Raw genomic sequence first — 19,051 nt, forward strand, 5'->3', positions numbered from 1 at the left:
GGTTTAACATGACGTCACACGTATTGCATTTGCGCATTGTGTTATCGGCCGTCCTTTCTGTCCAAACACGTCTGTTTCAAAAGAATACAGATGTACTCGTTTAGAACGAATGTAGTTTCGTATTCATTGTATTTGAAATAAAGATTTTATGTTTAATGGTATTTTCAAGATGTATTGAACGCACAACGTACGCTTTGTTTTGCGCATGCGCTAACAGTTAGTGCAGCCAAGCCTGAAGTGCGTGCGCACACTAAGATGTGCGCGCACATTTTTCAGTATACAGGCAACGTTCACATCATATACATAGTTATGCCTGCTACAAATTTAAAGAAACATTACATACTGATGTACACTTGTACTTCTAACATATAAGTGAGTGACGTGTGTATGTACACAATCATATAGAGCTGTGTAATGCGTTGTCACGGATACATATATAGTAAGGTGCCATATTTGACCATCATGTGTTTGCTGTATTTCAGAGATGTCGGGGAAGATACAATCGGATCAATGTATGATTTCAGAAGAGTCTACCTTTATATGAGATGATTGTGAGGAGGAGCCACCGACTACTATACTACATATGGAACTAATTTTATATTGCTTGCAGCGCTTATTAACAAACAATTAAAAATGTGATACCCTTATGCCTATATTGCATAAGCACTTAATTAACATAATGATGTTGCAAAATAGTGCCTCATGAATTTTTATTGAGTGTTCTTTAATGAGTACTATCATTTTACGGCATGGTGTGTTTTATATATAAAAACCATTCCCACTCTGCTAACACATTTGTGAATTCTATTGTGTAATGGAACGTATGACTGTCGAAACTATGTAACAATAATAATAATAATAATTATAATATGAGCATGTTCATGTATAGCGCTGCTAGTTGTACACAGCGCTTTACAGACACATTTTTCAGGCTGAGGTCCCTGGCCCGTGGAACTTACAATTTATTTTTTGCCGCCTGAGGCACAAGGAGATAAAGTGACTTGCCCAAGGTCACAAGGAGCCGACACCGGGAATTGAACCAGACTCCCCTGCTTCAAAATCTCAGTGCCAGTGTGTGTCTTTACTCACTGAGCCACTCCTTCTCCCAATGTAAAGGACACTTACAACCAACTAGCCATTTATTGTTAAAAATCTCTTGTTACATGGGTATGTTGATAAAATGGTTTGGGACTGTAGCAAATAATGTTATTGGCCAGATGTTGTGGTCCCCTACAATGCATGATGTTCTGATTATGACATCAACATCATGTAATGAAGTACGTTTCTGTGTATATTTCATTAACCTAACTAACTATAGTTTACTGTGTTTAGTAAACGTTCTAAAAATACATAGTATAGTCAATATGATGATATAAGCTACCATAATAAAGCTGGTGTTATCATTTGTCGGTGTTATACATGGATCCTACACAAATTGATACAGACACAAACAGTTGTCTTACAAAGTGTGTCTATGCTAATGTGCACGTGATTGACGTTACAATTGTGAGAATACTTGATAATTATCATCATGATAATGATGAAGTGACGTGATTTATATTGCGAAAATATTACCAACATTGTCATATTGGTAAATTAGAAATGCTAAATGACAGTAACATTTGCAACAAAATTGTGTTTTCTGTTAACAGTTTTACACTTGGTACATGTAGGACATATCCACACACGTGTGACTTATACATACACATGTCACAAATGTAAATTAATGTTGACTATTAATTCCTAGCATTAAAAAACACCTACATTGCTAAATCTAAGATGTAGTACGCATTGTTGTGATTACAGGCATTCATGCATGGAGTGTTATGATCAGTCAATTTCATCCGTGATGAATGATCTCCCGTAAGTAAACACATAAGTACAGTTATCCCCTTTTCTCCAAACACCTCTATATTACATTAATGGAATTTATAAGGAAACATACATAAAATGTGATGAAATGTGAGTACAGAACAAATAAAGTGATGCTGCACACCTCAAAAATAGAAAAAACATACAATTACCGGTGCTCCAGTGTTTGCACGAAAGCCTGCAATCAGTCCAAGACAGATGAATGAAGGAACAAAGGGCACTGCGGATTTGAGCAAAATAAACTCATTTATTGAGCCAACACGACGTTTCGACCTAAGTGGTCTTTTTCAAGTGACAATGGCATTGTCACTTGAAAAAGACCACTTAGGTCGAAACGTCGTGTTGGCTCAATAAATGAGTTTATTTTGCTCAAATCCGCAGTGCCCTTTGTTCCTTCATTCATATGAAATGTGAGTAATCATTTTCTAATACAATGCACATGAAAGCTCAAGAGTAGCTAAATGCATATACATGATACAGAAAGTACGTGTATGTTACATTTGTGTTAAAACCAATATGTAGGGTTTTTACTTCAAATAATTATAGGAAGATTGAGGTAGGCACATCTTATGAGAGATGTCAGCAAAATACATACCATGATCATTCATACTGGAGATATACCTATAATGCAAAGGAACAATATATAAATATAATTGCAAACATTGACATGCCATCTTCAGTACCGTAAACAACACAGCAAAGTGTGTATTTGGTGTTGAATGTGCAACACCATGTATATTTAATGACATTCAAAATGTAAATCAGCCTGGTGTACACATCATATGGATGTACATGTTACACTGCACCAATAACATTGTATGTAAGCATACTAGAAGCATGAATGAGTATGGGCATAATATGTGTATTGTGTTAGCATAAGGAACAACACAATGCTAAAATATTAGTGATTTGTTACCCCAGTTGTATTAACATACACACAACTAAAGTACAATTGAAGAGGGATTATATAACCTGTGCAACAATAACATACCGGTGCCACATCCCTTTGTGCACACAGCAGAGAAAAGAAAGGTGTGCAACCCATATTCATCTGTGTCCTACCAGAAGGGTATATAAAAAAACATTATTGTTAAGATAACATAATGTAACTATAAAAGTATAACTTGGAACATATATGTTTTTACTTACAAGAAAAAAATGAATTGATGAGATTCTGGCGTGTCTGGCCACCACTGGCTGTTTGTTCATTTTCAGCAGCTACATGGGTGGGATGCTCGTCTACCAAAGGCTCAGCTAGGTCTGATTGTACATTGTGCCTGAGTGCAACATTGTGCAAAATGCAACAGGCAAGGATAATATCAGACACTTTTTGAGGCTTGTATAGAAGAGCCCCACCAGTTCTGTCCAGACACCTAAATCTGGTCTTGAGTAGGCCAAATGTCCTCTCTATAACAGATCTTGTAGATATATGGGCTGCATTGTACCTGTCCTCTGCTTCAGTTTGAGGGTTTAGCACCGGAGTCAAGAGCCACGGCCTAATTCCGTATCCTGAGTCACCTATAATGAATGGAGCACACATAAGCTGACATTAGTGATCAAATTGTACAATGCCAACATTCCTAAATAAAAATGTGTTTTGTGTTATAACATGTAAATGTGTACTCACCCAGCAGCCAACCATGTTCAAAATGTCCCTCTTCGAACGCATGGAAGACTGAAGAGTTCCTCAGGATGGAGGAATCGTGACTGGAACCAGGGAATTTGGGTACCACATGCATTATCCTCATCGTGGCATCACATACCACCTGTACATTGAGTGAATGGTAGTGCTTACGATTGCGGTACACATGCTCACTCTGACTAGGTGCAATCAAAGCAACATGTGTGCAATCGATTGCACCCAGCACACATGGTATCCCTGCTATATTATAAAAGCCAGTCCTGACTTCCAGCCACTCTGTCGCCTCTGTAGGAAAATGAATATAATTCCTAGCGCGTCTATTGAGTGCATAGAGAAACTGGGTCAAGGCCCGCGAGAATGTAGATTGCGAGACCCCGCCCACTATGCCCACAGTTATCTGGTATGACGCGGAAGCAAGATAATGTAATGAGCACAGCATTTTAACAAGCCCAGGGACTGCACGACCTCTGGCTGTGAAAAAATCTAAATCTCCCCTTATCTCCTGATAAAGAGATAAGATTGCTGCTGAACTCAAACGATAGCGACTTACAATCTCCTCCTCACTCATCCCATCTAACAGGGTTCTCTCCCTGTACAGACGCGGACGAGGCACAACTTGTCTCCTCTGTCTTCTCCTCTGATCTCCTGTCCCTCTACCTGTCCCTCGGCTTGTCCCTCTCCCTGTCCCTGTCGTATCCGCGTGACTGTCCCTGTCACTGTCCCTCGGTGTGTCCCTCCCTTGCCCTATATGATTCTCTTCATCATCAAGCATGTCATAGAAAAGAATGTTCCTCCGTCTCCTAAACAATCTCAACATTTTGAAATGAGTAGCTGTGAATGAGCAGGTAATGGGCGTCCTTTAAATAGGTATGTGATGATGTCAGGTGACATAGTAAAATGCAAGGTGTTACATTAACATAATAAAGTACTTCTGTGGCAAGCTGTGTGCAGTTCTTGTTATAAGTATTTGTTGTGTGTATTCTGCAGGGAATGATGATATTTGGCAATGATGTGACGTGAACCTTTGTAGAAACATTGCTTGCAAATAAATAGTTGCATGTGCAATGCATGTAACACTTGTGAACGCAACAGTCAGTCATGTAATTAGGCAAAAAGGCTGAGATTGACGTGGGAAAAGTTTTGTGTAACATGTGTAATTAGGCATGTTATTGTGACATGTTGACAACAATGAATAGTCGTGTGCATATGCATGCATTTGTGTAATGAGGATAGTTGCTATAGAATGAGTTTACAAGGTGTCCCAATGCTGAATTACTGTACATGTGTGTATAAGTTAGGTTGAAGTGCTTGTAATGCTACGGTTACAATGTAAACATGCAATGTGATTGAGCGTCCAATAAGTGACGTCATGAAAATAGGGAGGACCCAAAACTAGATGTAAACATGAGAAGACAGATGTACATGAACGTTTAAAGATGCGTGTCACATTACAAGCATTGTGTAATGTAAAGGAACATGAATATACGGTGTATGTGTGACATGTGTGTCATGTGTAACATCATGTAAATAATTGTTGCTCAGTTCAGTAAAATGTGTGATATGATGTGAGGTTCTCCTTTAAGAGTTGAGTATAGTATTTTCCCTTGGCACATCATCACATGATGAGTAATGTGACCCGCAAATGCTGCAAACATGTAAAAGTATAATGTTATGCAAATAATACACGTCAGCTGTGACACAATGCATGGAATGCCCCCACACTGTAATGCAAATTACGTTTGTATTGTGAGCAATGAAACGTAAACAGTACTATACTGTTATACGTCCCCGCTCCATTGACTCCATTGATGTACAGAAGTTTTTTTTTTTCTAAGTGCCGTTCCGGCAGCCTTAGCGATCGTTCTCCCCTCCAAACTGCCAACTTTAGTTGGCGGGAGAAATTGGCCATAACATCTCAATTTCGTAGTGCCGATCAGCCCCGATAAGCTGTTTTTTTTTGTTGAATCCAGCCGATTTAAAAAAGTGGCGATCAGTGGCGAAAACAGGCTTATCGGCAGCCGACTGGCCATAACAAAATAATCGGCTCCGAAACCTGGCGAAATCAAGCACTTATCGGCGCTTACTGAATCTCAAACCCAATTTTGCCTATAAAATGGCGATAATTCCCTTATCAACGCTTACTGCATGAGGCCCAAAGTCTCTCAGAAGGAGCTTCAGAACTTAAACCTGGAGATGGAAGTCTCACGCCAGGACACAGCCCGCCTCCAAGCAGATGTGCAAAAATGGAAGGTGGACTGCAAGGAAGCCCTGAATAGTACAGAGACTAAAAAAAGAGAACATTTAAGATGGAAAAAAGAAAATTCTGAGTTGACAGAATACGTCAAGGGACAGAATGAAGAGCTGCAGGCTCTTAAAGAAATAAATAAACTTTTGAAAGAGGAAATGTTTGAAGCAGAGCACCGACTGCAGAACCAACTGCAAGGTCTGCATACACACCTCCAGTATGCTGAGGAGAAGCAGCAAACGCTGCAGGAAGAAAAGCTGCAGGCTGCTAAAGAGGTACAAGTGCTGCAGGAACGTCTGAATACCCAGTATGTCCCCACAGAGCTGTATGAGGAGCTAAAGGCCACGCTGCATGTCTTCAGAGCATCATTGGAGGCGGAGCTTCGATACCAGGTGACTCTGTATGAGAGGGAGCGTGAGAAGGCTCAGAAACTGGAGCAAGAGCTGGAGAGACAGAGAGACTGTTCCCTTCCCTTGAGTCAGTACACCAAGGAGGAAACAGACGCAGCGGCAACCTTGACAACAAAAATTACGGAGCTCCAGAATATGAAGGAGACTCTAATACTGCCACCTAAGAAAGCACTAGCCAAACCTACAGCTGTCCAACAGGCAACAAACAGAGGTAGGAGTGCAGAATCAAAGCCAGAAGAATCCTTAGCTGAGGAAGCTGAAAAAATAGGACGTTCTCTGGAAAAGGAGGTGGAGGTGCAACTCAGTCCCAAAGAAGGTGAACTGGCGACTCCGTGGTGTGGAGAAGAGCAGAAAACTCTAAGGGCTTGTCCTAACTGCTCTACAACTGTTGCCATACACTTTGTCTATAAAAAGAGGAGTGCCCGACGCAACAGAAATCTCATGACCACGCACGCGATAAAAAGACTTTACGTGGAAAAAGTCCTCCTCGAGCGACTGAGGAGTGCTGATCTCAAGCACCTTCGGGAGGAGACAAAAATAAACTGGAGAAAGGGCTCCAATCCCAGCGGGACAGAGGGTTCTCTTCCTCCATCCACTCTCATTCAAGTCACAGAAAGATCTCGAATGAGAGTGGAAGGATGGGCTTTGGCCGTGGTAAGCCCGAGCTTCCCACAAACAGGGGAGGTATGTAACAGGGGACTTATCCCTGTTCACAAAGGTGCCTCTAATCCAGCAGTGTGGTGTTTAACTGCTGGTAGCAAATTTACTAGCACCACCTGCCTGATTACAGGTAGTAGAAAAAGCCTGCCTTTGAGACAGGAAGTAACTCCTCCCTAGCTCTGACTGAGAGCTGACCTTTGGAGAGACAGAGCAGAGGTTCTTGAGTCCCAGGAGAGACTGACCAAAAGAAACCCAGATCTCTGGAGCTGACGGGTCTTGAGCTCTGCACAGCAGAGCTGAATTCAAGACACAGGGAAAACTACTACACCTGAAGCTGAACCAGGAAGTGAGGTTTTCCCTCCAAGAAACAGATAAGACTTTTATTCTTAAGAGACTACTTATATCTGCTTATTTCATGTTATATGTTTTGGGGCTACGAGAACTGCTTGACTAAGGGAGATGTGAATTATTGCATAGTGTTTCACTAGAAATACTCCCAAGTGAATGGAAGCTTTGTTCCCCCCCCCCCCTGTGTTTGGATAATTTTCCTGATGAAAAGGAACAGGCACAATAAAGCCTATTATAATTTCACATTATAAAGCCTCCTAATTGTGTACCTCTGTGAACGTCCGTCCACAATCACATAGGTATTTAAAGGAGGCCAATTACCTGCGCATTGACAGCTACAGACCTGAAAATGATGCAAATGTTTATGAGACGGAGGAAGATTCTATTGGAGGAGAGGCTTGCTGATGGAGAGGATGTCACAGGCCAAGGAAGGGACAGAGACAGGGACAGGGACAGGGATGCGGAGAGGAGAGGGAGAGGTCGAGGGAGAGGGCAAGGAGATGAGAGGAGAAGAGAGAGGAGAGAAGTTGTGCCTCGTCCTCGTTTGTACAGGGAGAGAACCATGTTAGATGGGATGAGTGAGGAGGAGATTATAAGTCGCTATCATTTGAGTTCAGCAGCAATCTTAGCTCTTTATGAAGAGATACGGGGAGATTTAGATTTTGTGACAGCCAGAGGTCGTGCAGTCCCTGGGCTTGTTAAAAGGCTGTGCTCATTACATTATCTTGCTTCCGCGTCATTCCAGACAACTTTGGGCATAGTGGGTGGGGTCTCGCAATCTACATTCTCGCGGGCCTTTACCCAGTTTCTATGTGCACTCAATAGACGCGCTAGGAATTATATTAATTTTCCTACAGAGCACACAGAGTGGCTGGAAGTGAGGAATGGCTTTTATACCATAGCCGGGATACCATGTGTGATGGGTGCAATAGATTGCACCCATGTTGCTTTGATCCCGCCTAGTCAGAGTGAGCATGCTTACCGCAACCATAAGCACTACCATTCCCTGAATGTACAGGTGGTATGCGATGCCACGATGAAGATTATGCATGTGGTAGCCAAATTCCCTGGTTCCAGCCACGATTTCTCTATCCTGAGAAACTCATCAGTCTTCCATGCTTTCGAAGAAGGCTATTTTGGACCTGGTTGGCTGGTGGGTGAGTACATATTATGATGTGTTAACAAACAACTCTAGTTTTTCTATGAACTGTTGAATGTAATAATGTTAACACAAATTGTATCATATTTGTGCACGATGGATTATAGGTGACTCAGGATACGGAATTAGGCCGTGGCTGTTGACCCCGGTGGCAAACCCTCAATGTGAAGCAGAGGAGAGGTATAACGTGGCACATATATCTACACGATCCGTCAGAGAGAGAACATTTGGGCTTCTCAAGACACGATTTAGGTGTTTAGATAGAACTGGTGGGGCACTTCAATATAAGCCTGCTAAAGTGTCTGATATTATAATTGCATGTTGCATTTCGCACAATCTGGCACTCCGCAATAATTTAGAAACAGACATACGTCAGGCCTTGGAGGAGGAGCATCCCGTACATTTACCAGCTGACACTGAGCAAACAGCCAGTGGTGTGGAGACACGTCGGAATGTCATAAAAACCTATCTTTCATGTAAGCAAATACAGATATGTTCATAGTACTACATAGATGTATTAATTCATTGTAATGATAAATACATGTGTCCAAATACCATTCACTTAGGAAACAGATGAATATGGTTCTCACACCTTTCTCTTCTCTGCTGTGTGGACAATTGCATGTGGCACCGGTATGTCATTCATCAACAGGTTGTATTATACTTCTTACCACTAAAAGGTGTTGTGTGTATGTGAGGAAATAATGTTTACTAAATCTATATTTTCTGTACATGCTATTTTTGGTTATGCATACACAATAAACCTACTATGTTGATAGCCAATAGCTAGTGCAGTATGGTTACATACAATTTTTATTTTGGAGTGTGACATGTGTGTCACAATGATGTGTAGACTATTGTGTATTTAAGATCATATTTGACGTATTCTAGATAATGTTTCATATCACATACAAAATTGTCACTTCTGTGTGTTGCTTACCTTAATGAACATGTCATGACAATGATTTATATTCATTCATGTTTTCTTTTTCAAGGTAAATCACTCCAAGGACTGCTCATGGTATGTATTTGAATTCACATCTGTCATAAGATGTGCTAACCTAGATACAGGTATAGTTACAGGATGTATAAACATAACGTAATGAAAAAGATGTGACAATTGAAACATGTCGTTTCTGTATTGTGTCCGTGCGTTTATCTACACTTGGTGGTTATTGTGCATTGTGTTTTCAAATCATTACGTACATTACATAACATGTAATTTTGGCAACCTAACAACATACATTCATGCACATGAGCGATGTTAACACTCAATGCATGTTTGTATGAAAAGACCCAAATGTGTTAAACATCCTTAACATTGCAATGTATGTGATTAGTTCTTCTCACACTTCATCTTCATGTTGATTACTACATTGTCACATGTGTATGTATAAGTCAAAGATGTGTGTTGATTTGACGTTCATCTAACATTTGACAAAATGTTAACACCATTCCAAAGTATAGTTCTTTGTATTCTCTACTTTTCCTAAATCATTCAACACAATGACAATGTAGTTAATCAAAGTTTTATTTCATTCACGTTAGTTATTCATAATGATCATGATCCTTTATAACTACTGTCAACATATGAACATAAATGAAGTGGACATTTGCATACGCACACATTTCAGCAACAGTGTGTGAGTGTGTGTGTTGTATTTTTTGTGTGATGCATGTATTTCTAACAGAAATAATATAAACCAACATAATAATGTTGCTTTTATCATCGGCCTCACTTAGCTATGTATGTGTTGAACGTTTACTAATAACACTAAACTATAGTTACTCGTGTGAATTAAATGTACACACAAATGTTCATGGTTTAATGATCTGTACCTAACATTCATTAGCTCATGCATGTTAGGTTACCACTACAATTTAGGTGATAAAATAACATTCACACGACTAAAAAGTTTCTATCACCTCCCTATTGTTATTATGTACGTTCAGATACAATGTCTACGAGTTGTTACAGTATGTAGCATTTACATTCTTTGACAAGTCACATGTGAGATTATAATATATAGTAGATTAATGTGTTTGCTGAGTGATAATGTTGGTTGCATAGATCACATGGCAATACATATAATGTTAGTAGAAAAAAATATCAATATAAGTTCTAACTTCAGTGCTTAGCAACATCATTATGATAATTAAGTGCATAGTAAATATTTGCACTATAGGATAACATTATGTAGTGATTGTTAATCTGCGCACCAATCATTGAAAGCATTGTTACATATTTATTATAATAGTTGTTCGCTAGTCGTCACAATCATCTAATATAACGATTGGCCCATCTGAAATCATACATTGGTCCCATGTATTCATCCTCGACATCTGTGAAATACAGCAAACACATGATGTTCAAAGATGGCACATTTAGCTATGTCTCAGCATGACAACGCTTAACACATCTCTATATGATTGTGGATATTCACGCATAAGTTACGTATATGTTTAAACTGCAAGGATAAAACTACAGATACAGAACTGTCTCATTTTTCAAATGGCATTGCTGGCATTACTACTGATATGTTTGTTCCGGTGCCTGTATACCTAATAATGTGCGCGCACAACGTCTGTTGTGCGTGCACGTCACAAATGTGTGGACTAAGTCTTAGCGCATGCGCAAAACGATGTGTACGCTGTGCGTTCAATACATGTCCCTCCATGGTGCTGCTAGCATTACGCATATCATGGCTGAAAGTTATGATATGGAAGCGAAACTAATTCACTTCAACACACGTACATATCTAAACTTTGTAAACGGACGTGTGCCCATGGCAAAAACGGACGATCAGCCAATGAGCGAACAAAATACGTGTGACGTCATGTTAAGGCACCATGAAATGCACGCAAACACCCCTCCCTGAATGAACATTGGCCTCCAGCGCTGTGCACGCACCGCCCCACCGACACGCGCGCATGACACACTGCACTGACCGTAACAATAAGGTACGGGCAAAGCCAATACTGTTTCATGCGCGCACGTCGGTTGGGGGTGGGGCTTGCATCGGTAACCTTTTTAAGGACGCCTTGGGACATGACCAGGTTCCCACGTCATATGTGGGCGACATTTTGTTTTTATATGTTGAATGCTAAACAATGAGGTGTGTGTGTGTGTTACAGTTAGTGTAACATGTTGAAATGATACTTTAAAAGCGATAATCATCTATGATTTAGGACTCCGTCACGAATGTGTACTAATGGTTCGTCATGTAGTATATTGTTATAGGAAATAATGTCTTTGTGCACGCTACATGTAAGGCTGTCTGCAATGTTAAGCTGTATACACTCATTTGGCTAACAAATGGTGTATATTATTAATGTACACATATATAATTTGAGTAAAGGCATAATGAAATTTGTATTTACCATTCTTGTAGAAGTCAAAACTGATTTGGCTGCAACTGCTCGCTCCAGGAAGGCACAACAGTATCATCCATGGTTGAGGCAACCGTTGAATCCTGAATCACACACATCTCCATGAGGGCGTCATATGGATCTGCAGTGGCTTCTTCAAACAAGACGTCCGGAGGTACGTACAGGTGTTGGTTGTTTTAACATCCACATTGGTATTGCCCATATAAGTTTGGATACATATCATAGTAGTTATGTCCATCTTGCATCTGGTCTTGATGAATGGAGGGTGCAGGTATATCAGCAGACGCGACAGTCGGTGCGGCTTCAGTGTAACTGGTATTAGGCAAAAATATGCTATTTAACAGAAGATATGTTCCATGTTCCATGGTAAGTTTAAATGATGGCGCAACATGCCAGCATCCATATCGTTAATCTAGCCGATCATGGACACGCTCAAAACATTCATTTGCGGATAAAGTGAATCGTACAGAAGTTTTAAAATTTCGTTGTTTGTCAGGTTCTTGGTAGTATGGATATTTCATTTGGATCAAGTCATAGATTTGGCCCACGGTTGCCCCTTTCTCTGGCGTTGATTCGATTGCTTCATAAATCATAAATGTGTATGATTTACGTGGATGGCTGTGCAATGTGGAAGCTTCTGCCATTTCTTCTCTCTTCAAGTGTACAGTGTCTAAGTTGAACGCATACGGATGTCTGCTGAATGTGTGAATAGTTACATGTTATCTTCGCGGTTTGTTCCAAGGTTATAATACAACCTAGCAGTTATACGCCTAGGTTTTCTCCCACAAGAAATTTGTTATAATAATTGGCTGAAATTCTTTGTGTAAGAGACTCTTTTCACATGAATCGAAACTTTACTTTCGGCTTAGGCAATTAACATGTGCAAAACAACTTGACTCTTTTAATTAGAATAACAATGTGTGTGAAATCATCTACAGTGCTATGATGAACAGATTTCTTCTTACACTTAGCTAGATTTAACCATACACACACATCTCTCTCTTTGTCTCTTTTTCTGTTTTTCTCTCTCTCTGTTTCTCTCTCTTTCTCTCTCTGTTTCTCTCTCTCTCTTTGACTGTCTCTGTTTGTCTCTCTTGATATATACATAGATATAGATATCTATATAAATATATATATAATTAGATAAATATATATGTTGATATATATTTATATATATATATATATATATATATATATCTATATATAATTAACTATATATTGTGTGTGTGTATATATATATATATATGTCTGTGTGTGTGTATATATAAGACATGCAAATAAACATACAGTGATATTTACCGTTGCTCTATATATATATATATATATATATATATATATATATATATATATATATATATATATATATATATATATATATATATTGAAGACAAACAAAAAAGAAAGCAGCGCCTACTTTGGGTAAAGATGTGAATAAAAGTGTATAGATAAAATATTAAGTGCAAGTGATGACTCAAATGAATGTATATGTTAAAATTAAATATATAAAAAAATGTATACTAAATATATAGTGACAGAGGATCCAACTAAGTGCCTATGCAAACAATATGACCCAATCAATGAGTGAATAGCAATAATCAATAAATGATAACAGATTGCATACAGTAAATATTACAGTGAAAAAATAAAAAACCAAAAAAAACAAAAAGAGGGTAAAAAACAGTCCTCAAGATGATAGTCCAAAAATGTAGAAGGATGCTAGTGCAAGGGGTCTCCGGCTGCTCTCTAAAGGACTAACCACGTCCATTGGGAATCTGCAGAAAAGAGAGAGGAGACAGCGCACGCCCCATAGTATAAAACCGTAAATTTATTGAGGGGAAGGGGAAGAAGGGGGGTAAAAATGCACTCACAAAGGTACAAAGTAAAAAAGCATATTGTGATAATAATCACCACCATCCGGTAGCTGCACTTCATTCTTGGGGAACCCCCGATCACGAATGGGATGAGCCGCAGTCCTAACAGATGTCCAGGGCCAGTGGATAGTGCTGCAACACGTTCCAGAGATCGTGAAGTGTTGTTCCTTACTGGCAAGCCTCTATGGTGTTGGCGCTCGGATTGGTCTACTCCTGCACTCCGTGATGATGTAGTGTCTATGCGTCCTACGTGATGACACCCCTGACGCGTTTCATCACACACGGGTGACTTTCTCAAAGGGTAGTGGGGAGGGACCACACGGCTACAAATATATATACTCTAATAGTCCAGTGGCCCGCCTTTGATCTGCTAAATAAGATGCTTGAAGTAATTGGAGCTGATATAGCTTCTAATTAACATAATGTAATGAACATGATTTGATTAAAGGAGACTAAGAAAGAGAGCAACTGTTAGAACTCATAACCGCAATACTAAACATGAATGAATCCAGTAATATATATAGATAATACATGATGAACTCCACACATGAAGCTCACATAATATAAATTCATTATAACACTAAACGATACTTAAATATAATATTGGGGTAACTGGAAACCAATCAATATCATGAATGTTAAAATATTACAATAAAGGAGAATATTATTAATGTTGGATAAATGAATAGTTCTGAATTCAATTTAACACATTGGGTAATGTGCTGATTGTGCCACAAAAAAGATCTTAAATCAATAATTAAATTAATGATATAATATAATGTGCCTAAATAAAACATAAAAAAATAAAATAATAAAAAAAAAAATTATATCTCATTAACACAAGGCCTGTTTGCTGACAACAGTGGCAGATATATATATATATATATATATATATATATATATATATATATATATATATATATGTGTATTTATCAGTTAATATATATAAATATACACAGACGTGTGTGTGTGTGTGTGTGTGTGTGTGTGTGTGTGTGTGTGTGTGTGTGTGTGTGTGTGTGTGTGTGTGTGTGTGTGTGTGTGTGTGTGTGTGTGTGTGTGTGTGTGTGTGTGTGTGTGTGTGTGTATACATATATAGATAGAGATACAGAGAGACTACAGATATATTCATACACACTGACAGATCATACATGATCACATGCCAACATTATGAATTATGAAAGAAGATTAAGGTAAGTAATGTCTTACAGAGTTAAGACACCAGAAAACATAACATAAAAATGTATGCTGTTCTATGGGTACTTACTTAAAGTTGTATGTCAATAATATTAGCATGAAATGACTATCTACATTACCAAAATAACCCACATACATCTCATCTTCAACAAGAGCTAAGTGAATGTCATCTTCCATTAACATGCCAAGTGTGTAATAATTTTGTACCATTAATCCACTGATGATTAATACATACTCATATGTTATCAAATATGCCTTCATTCAGTCAGTGAGCGTTTCTAAACATTCATGTGTACAAGGATATACTTGAATGTTATCAAGCATCTGTACATGATCATACATACACTATGCATGAAATAGTCTGCATTAAACAACACCAGGACACCAACAAATTTAGTGAATGTGCTTATTTATTTTTGTTTATCCTTTTGAGAGCGAGTCACAGGCCTGCTTATTGGCTGTTGTGTTTGCCTTTTCCCTCTGCCAAGTACTCTGGCCTTAACTGTACGACTTGTACTGGCCTGTGGCAGTTCTGTGGCACTGGGTGTGGGCTATTGCACTTCAGGGGCACTAGGTGTGGGCTGTGGCACTTCAGTGGCACTAAGTGTGGGCTGTGGCACTTCAGGGGCACTAAGTGTGGGCTGTGGCACTTCAGGGGCACTGGGTGTGGGCTGTGGCAGTTGTGAAACAGTTGATAAACATTGCAAGACTGATGGTGGAGCACTTTCTTGTTTTGGTGTTTTAATCTTTTTCCAAAAGCTGGTTATTAGTAATTGTTGCCCTAACTTTCTTTTGCGTGTCTCATTTGTAGGTGTTGGTTCCATATTTTGAACAGATGTAAGCGGTTGGATGTTGACAGGGACCTGCACAGAACTTGCACCTACTGTACCGGTATCATCCAGAACTGGGGAATGAAGAACTGATAACTCAGGAGAAAAAGTAGCAGCATGTAAAGATCCATCCTCTGATGGGGTAAAGTGGAATTGTTGTTCTCTTGCTGTACTCCGCAACTGATTTGATTGGTTTACATTGAGAACTAGTGCTTGTAATGTCCTGTTTACATTTTGGATTTCTTTAGGAACTTGGATGATGACTTTTTGAATTTGTGACAGTTCTGATATTGACCTTTCATGCATCCTTTCATGCAGTGACAGCATCCTTTCAAGCACTGACATCATTTCTGAATGGCGACAATTTTCTTCACCCAAGATTCGTTCTTCAGAATCTGCAATAGCTGAGTAGGTGTCACGAGCAGGAGGACTTGAATGCTGGGTAAATCCAGGAGTGTCAACATCTTCATGGTCACTTGAGTGAATTTGTCCTTGAGCGGCAACATCTGGTTCTACAAATAAAGAAAGACATTATGAACTGCCATGGAACTTTCACTTTGTTTTCATTATAATGATAGTTGTTCTCAGTGTAACACATAACATGTTTCCATAATTTATAATTTGTGTCCAATTAAAAGATGATGCTTGAAATAACAATGATGTTTCGACTCAGTGTGAAAGAAGAATGAACTAAAGGTTGTTGTAACCTAACAACTCCTAGCTGATAGTTTAAAACACACACAATACATGTTGTCAGGAAACACTACATCTTCTGTGACAATAACTGATGTGAAGTTCATTACATGTGAAGGGCATTTTTTTTCCATGGCAAATGAAATTCTTCAAATGTACACATTATATGTGCTGCACCTCATACACTCATCTTCCATTCTTGATGATGACCTTCATGAGCCAGGTGATGAGACATGTTCAGTGTCAGGTGACCCAGGAGCTGCAGGAGCAACTATATAGAAGAATAACATCAGAATGTAATTGTCATGTGTACATAAATAACATGAAGTATCTGTAGTGGGAGTAGTTATGGCTAAATATCAGCATCACATAACGAAATGACAATGATATGGTTCGGCCAATCTGAATATTATCCATCTTAACAAATGTTCATGTGAACCTAATCGGCACATTTATTTTAAACACCATACAACATACAATGTTCATGCATGAATGCGTTGTAAAATTAAGTGTTCTGTTGTACAGACACTGCATATGTTGTGTAGTAATCTTAATATATAAAATCGAAATGGTTAGTGAGGTTAGTGCTATCTGCGGTGAATCTGATTGGTCCTCAGCCTCTGGCCAATCAGATTGCTGTGTGTGACGTCACCCAACTGCCACTCTTCCCCCTTGGCTCACGAGACACACACACACACACACACACACACACACACACACACCTCTCTCTCTCTCTCTCTCTCTCTCTGGCGCTCATCTCTCCCTCCCCTCATCTCTCCCCTCCCGGATCTCTCCCCCCCCCCTTCCTCCCTCGCGGCGCCAGTAGAGGTCCGCCGCTCATCTCTCCCCTCCCGGCGCTCATCTCTCCCCTCCCGGATCTCTCCCCCCCCCCTTCCTCCCGGCGCCAGTAGAGGTCCGCCGCTCATCTCTCCCTCCCAGCGCTCATCTCTCCCTCCCAGCGCTCATCTCTCCCCTTCCTCCGCTCACGTCTCCCTCCGCTCACCTCTCCCTCGCGGCGCCTCATCTCCATCCCCGGCGGGTGAACAGGCAGCGGACCCCCTTCCTCCCTCGCGGCGCCTCATCTCCATCCCCGGCGGGGGAACAGGCAGCGGACCCCCTTCCTCCCTCGCGGCGCCTCATCTCCATCCCCGGCGGGGGAACAGGCAGCGGATCTCCTTCCTCCCTCGCGGCGCCTAAGATGGCGGCGCGCCCGGAAGGACACCCTTCTTCCCTCGCGGCGCCGAGTGAAAAGATGGCGGCGGCCGGAAGTAGAGGTAGGTGTCGCTCTAGGTGACGTCTGTGTGTGTGTGTGTGTCACTGTGTGTGTGTGTGTCACTGTGTGTGTGTGTGTGTGTGACACTGTGTGTGTGTGTGTGTGACACTGTGTGTGTGTGTGACACTGTGTGTGTGTGTGTGTGTGACACTGTGTGTGTGTGTGTGTGACACTGTGTGTGTGTGTTGCCCCCCCTGCCTTTCACGCCCCCCCTGCCTTTCACCCCCCCCCCGCCTTTCACGCCCCCCCCGCCTTTCACGCCCCCCCCGCCTTTCACGCCCCCCCCGCCTTTCACGCCCCCCCCGCCTTTCACGCCCCCCCCCCGCCTTTCACGCCCCCCCGCCTTTCACGCCCCCCCCGCCTTTCACGCCCCCCCCGCCTTTCACGCCCCCCCCCCACCTTTCACGCCCCCCCCCCGCCTTTCACGCCCCCTCCTGCCTTTCACGCCCCCCCCCTGCCTTTCACGCTCCCCCCCTGCCTTTCACGCCCCTCCCCTGCCTTTCACGCCCCCCCCTGCCTTTCACGCCCTCCCTCATGGCCTCCGGCCGCCCCCCCTGCCTTTCACGCCCCCCCCCCTGCCTTTCACGCCCCCCCCTGCCTTTCACGCCCCCCCCCTGCCTTTCACGCCCTCCCCTGCCTTTCACGCCCCCCCCCCCTGCCTTTCACGCCCCCCCCTGCCTTTCACGCCCCCCCCCTGCCTTTCACGCCCCCCCTGCCTTTCACGCCCCCCCCCTGCCTTTCACGCCCCCCCCCTGCCTTTCACGCCCCCCCCCTGCCTTTCACGCCCCCCCCTGCCTTTCACGACCCCCCCCCTGCCTTTCACGACCCCCCCCCTGCCTTTCACGCCCCCCCCTGCCTTTCACGCCCCCCCCCTGCCTTTCACGCCCCCCCCTGCCTTTCACGCCCCCCCCTCACGGCCTCCGGGCAACGCCGGGTATATCAGCTAGTCTAACAATAATAATGTACATCACTACCATGACAGCAAAGTTGACTCTGCTTATAATTCAGTACCTAATTGTGGAAATGTGAATGAATGTTTTTAGTGATCTGTCTGAACATTTAAGAGAAGCAGGTGTAGCGCTCAATGTGGCTGACACTCATCAACACATGCAGTGTGTCGCTCACAGATGGTACTGGTGTGATAAGTTGGCGTATCTATAAGGTAAAAATAAGATATGACTGAACGAATGACTAACGTACGTTTTCATATATAGTGGCCTGGTGGCTGAAAGTCTTCAGATAATTACCATTTCAAATGAATGTGATGAACTTCTGTTCACCTTGTCAGCTTGTAACAACTGTAGTCCCTCCCCCAAGACGTGACACCACCCTGACCTTTTATTTGGTTCTACCACCTGTAAGCCGTCCCACAAGACTTGACCCTACCATGACCCTGTGATCTGGCTCTGTGCCCGACCCCACCCCCTCTGTTCACCTCTATGCTGTGATTACATATTAATT

This window comes from Ascaphus truei, chromosome 15 (assembly GCF_040206685.1).
Source record: "Ascaphus truei isolate aAscTru1 chromosome 15, aAscTru1.hap1, whole genome shotgun sequence".
NCBI lineage: Eukaryota > Metazoa > Chordata > Amphibia > Anura > Ascaphidae > Ascaphus > Ascaphus truei.